We start from the raw sequence: 4,981 nt of genomic DNA on the forward strand, positions 1-4,981 counted from the left end.
GCCACCATTGACTTAGCCTCAGGTTCAAGCTCCAAACTCTATTCCATCCTACCTCCTCTGATTTTAGGTACCTTCAACCACTAGATCACTGGTGGTCCCACTCACTTTTGGCTCTGGCCTAGCCTACTCCTAGCATATGACTCCCAATAGATAATCCCCAAGCAAATGCAGCCCTCAACAGGGAAAATGTTCCTCATCCTGTTCTACAGTATTGGGTTATGACCTTGCTAGCATTCAGTTCTAGTTCATCTAGTTTGCTCACTGTTTCTTAATACTTACAGTCTGCAATTCAAAAAAAAAAAAATACACATAATCATCCATTGAGGTAGCCAGATTTGTGGCTGAATTATCCTGCAAATTGGGGCTTCCTCTATTTCACCAACCTTCAATGTTTCTAGAAAGGTTAATGGGCCATTACCTGCATACAGTTCCCACATAGACCTTTTCCTTTGAATCAGTTACACACATGAAAGCCTATACACCCCGCCCCATGACATTTAGTAGATTGAGGTCTATTGAAATCCAAAGCTGTGACCTCACTCTAGAAAGAGTTTCTACTTCTCTTTACCACATAGTGACTTTTCCCTGTCATTTCCCCATGGTGATGTTTAGTTGTGAATTTCGAAGAATCATATAGTTGGAGCGGTCCTCCTAGGCCAACTATCCAACTATCAGTCCTGCTTCCATTTCTCACAGAACTTGTATAGTATTTGGAAATGGGTGTGTAGAAGAAAATGGTGGGCTTCTTCTGCAACCAGATTTTGTATATATCCCCTACATTAGTCTTTTTTTCAAGGAGAACATCACCCCTTCCTACTTGCAACTGATTTAGGAATCTAGAAAGATGCATTATTCTGAGACAGACCTTGGTCCATCATGGTTGGATATTAAAGAAAATAAATGAGCCTACCCTACCATAATAAGCTGGCCAGAATCTATGATGACTTAGCGGAGGTGTTTTTACACTCATTAAGGGTGCATTAGGAGACTTCTAATATCAGGCCCTTCCCAAGTTAATGAAGTTACATTTTGGCATCGGAATACTTCTTCCTTTGACAATCTGTTCTGTCCTGGTGGGAATCTATAACAAACTGAGAAGGAAAATAGTGTTGTTGAAAGTGTGTGTGTGTGTGTGTGTATGTATATATTCTATATTCCCCTGGAAGCCACAGTCTCTACATTCCCCGTGCTTGGTTTATTTATTTCTGCCAACATTCAAGGAGATTTACTTCTGATTTTAATCTGACCACCCTGAGCAACCCTCCCCCCCATCCTGAACCTGTACACTGATTAAAAGTAAAAGCAGCACGTTATGAAAGTCAGCAAATCTGTGATTCAAAAAAGGACACCTTACCAAGGGGTCAGTATTTTATATTAAGAGGAAAAGTCGGGAAATCAGGGAAGAAACGCTACTCATGGAGTAAAGAGATTCTATTGCTCTGAAAGTGAACATTAATAATTCATTTCTTCATAGAATTCTCGACTCTTGGCTCTGTGCAGGTATAATAGTTTGAAAGACCTTCTACGCTCGGCGAAATATTAAGCTTTCTCTACCTCCAACAAATTTTAAAGCAATCCACCTTGATGTGACAGGCAGGCCTCTGGCTTGAAGACAGGAAACTTTGAGTGCCCAGGACAAAAATTAATCTTTATGAAATAGCATGAGAGAGTAACATTGCTGAATCTACTTCAACGTTTCCAGAGTACAGCCATCTAAAGAGTTTGCGTTGGAGAGGTCCCGTTTCTAGCTAGTGCATCAGAATTCTTTTTTTCCCCCACTTTGTCTTCTTTTGTATCTGGTCAAGAGGGTAGAGCTCTTGCAGCTTTAGCTGTTGTGATGAAGAGGGAATTTCACCAGGTGCTGCATGCATACAAATGATACTTTTCTATGCAACTGTTAAAGATTCAGGAGCCCTGTCCTCCTTTTCATGTGGTCACCCTACAGTCAATGTCTATCTGCCCTCCATGTGTTTTGAGAATGCCTCTGATGCTTAATTCCTTACTAAAGGTGCAATACTGTGCAGGTTTAGAGAGAGCCATGTATAGCATTATGCCTTAATCTGTTTTATATACAATTATGCATGTGTGTTCTACCTGTGGATAAATGTGAATTGTATAGCTGGGCTCCCTGACTATAAACCTCTGCTCTGAATGACCTGCTAGGCCTTGCTTCAGGCTTGCCACCCAGCTATAGCCTGGATTGTGTTAAATTGGTCTCTGGTATCCTGATAGGTGTGGATGGTTTTGCATAGTGACAAGGAACTTGAAACTATATGCAATAGCCATACCTGATGAGATGAACAGTATGTATGGAGTTAGCAACCTGGTGACCTCCAGATGTTTTGGACTACAACTATTATTATTAATAATAATAATATTTATTTATAGAACACCATCAATTTTCATGGCGCTGTACAGAACAAAACAAGACAATCTGCCATATGGCTTACAATCTAAAATCACAGTAACAGACAGGGGAGGGAGGGGGGAAACCAACCGGGGTAGGGGGCATTAAAACTAAAATATAGATTTTACTTTAGTTTTATAAATTAAAACTAAACTACCATCATCCATGATCTTCAGCTATGCTGTCGCTGAGATTATGTTTTTTGTAGGTGTTGCTTCCTGACCTGCCAGTTTCTGCTACATTTTAGAACTGGCTCCACATGGGCGAATCCGGGTGGCAGGGAATAGACCACACAAGTTTCACTGAGAAGCAATGCAGGAGGCCACTATTTGCCATGGGACGACAAGAGAGCAAGAGGTTCTCCAGAGTGCTTGAGTTTAGTCAAGCCTAACATGTTTCAGAAAAGTCATGTTTCCTTCTTCAGAGGGTACGTTTCTTGCTCTAGGTCCTGCAGGGCTAGGCAACCTAGTGCCATGTAGGCCTTTTGGACTACAACGCCCATCATCCCTCACCATTGGCCTGATGGGAGTTGTAGTCCAACAGGTCAGCAGGGCACCTGTTTGCCTACTTCTCCTCTTAACCCTTTTTGGACCTAGAGCAAGGAGTCAGGTCTTTGAGATTGCCTGTGAAGAAGGAACAAAATACCTTTCTGAAATGCAGAAGCTTGAAATCTTCCCATCTCTGGGCTAATCTAAGCTTCAGCCACCTCAGTTGCTAGAGCCCCAAGTCTCCCACCTCCACCTGTAGTTTCCAGTAAGATCCCTCCAACATTCTTTCAATATATTTCCTTTAAAATGAATTAAAAAGAATAATCCCACCCTGCTCTCCATCACTTGGCGTATACGCAACCCTTTTCCTTGACAATGATCACTTAAATCAAACCAACACACATCATTTGTTCCCTCGTCCCCAGAAAGGAATCTGTATATTAGTCCCCAAGAAGGCGCTGAGACACTGTCCGATTCTTCTTCCTCTCCACTGGTCATTAATCAGCCATCATGCAATCGCAAGCAATCATGTTGTGTTTGTTACAAAATTAAACGGTTCTGCATCTTTTGTCCACGCCAGGAGGTACAGCTGTTGAGTAGGATTTTTTTTCCAGTTAAAAGACTGAAAAGCAACAAATACAGCATGACCTTGAGCTGAAAAGAAAGATGTATGTAGAAGAGAGGGGAAAGGTCCTTCCCTAACAAAGGCAGAGATATTTCATAATTCAATTACCATCTTGTTCAGAATGACTGTTATACAAAATCTAGAAATCATTCAAATTATTGAACTTCTACAAAGGTTAGATTCCCCCCCCCCCACATACAAAAACATTCTTCACTTCTCTCACAGAGGAGAGATGTATTGCAGGTAGCTACCATATAAATTAGGAACGTGATTGCTAAGCATGATGTGTATATGAGTCTCCTGAACAAAGGGGCGTATTCAGCCCTGCCATTTTTCACACGTGTCCTGCATTGTCTTCACACAGGAACATTTCAGTGGGTGGCTTTGGACATGACACAGAGTTATTCCCATAACACCAGAGGAAATGTGTGCATCTCTTGACTTCAGATGGAATGTGGAAGCAGGGTAAGAAAGTGTGCTTCCATTCCATGTCATACCCAAAGCCATGCGGTAGCTCATAGATTTATTGAATTCAGGTTCAATGTGTTGAACTCAGTAGCTCACAGGTGTGTTGAATCCAAGTGTGTTGGATTAACTGTGCACTGCTCCCTTCAATATAGCCCAGACTCCACTCTTCCACTCATCTCTTAGACTTGAAGAAACCATATGCATGCCTGTGTTAGGAGCCCTTCCAGAGGAGTTGTATATAACCATATGCAGGCCTGTGTTAGGAGTCCTCCCAGAGGAGTTGTATCTAAACTTATGCAGGCCTGTGTTAGGAGTCCTCCCACAGGAGCTGAATATAAACTTGTGCAGGCCTGTGTTAGGAGTCCTCCCAGAGGAGTTGTATATAACCATATGCAGGCCTGTGTTAGGAATCCTCCCAGAGGAGCTGAATATAACCACATGCAGGCCTGTGTTAGGAGTCCTCCCAGAGGAGCTATATATAACCTTATGATAAATAAGTTAAATTATCAACCCTCTTGTGGATCCTGAACGCAACAGTCAAGGCTCAGCATTTCAATCTACAGTTCAGAGAGAAATTTGTTCATTTCACATTTTAATGCAAATCTACCTAATTTGGACTTTTGAACCCCTATGTGAATCGAAACTCAGTTATCCTTCAAAATGTGCACCTCTCTGAATTTTTCCATGGAGTTCTCCAATAAAAAGAAAAGTGTACAAAATGTGTATATTATGGGAAATAATGTTCATAAATGCATTGCATTTGGAAAGTTGCTTGGAAAGATGAGTAGATGAGGCAAAAATTATTATTATTATTATTTATTTATTTATTTATATAGCACCATCAATGTACATGGTGCTGTACAGAGTAAAACAGTAAATAGCAAGACCCTGCCCCATAGGCTTACATTCTAATAAAATCATAGTAAAGCAATAAGGAGGGGAAGAGAATGCAAACAGGCACTGGGTAGGGTAAACAGGCACAGGGTAGGGTAA

The sequence above is a fragment of the Elgaria multicarinata genome, chromosome 9 (assembly GCF_023053635.1).
Source record: "Elgaria multicarinata webbii isolate HBS135686 ecotype San Diego chromosome 9, rElgMul1.1.pri, whole genome shotgun sequence".
Taxonomy (NCBI): Eukaryota; Metazoa; Chordata; class Lepidosauria; order Squamata; family Anguidae; genus Elgaria; species Elgaria multicarinata.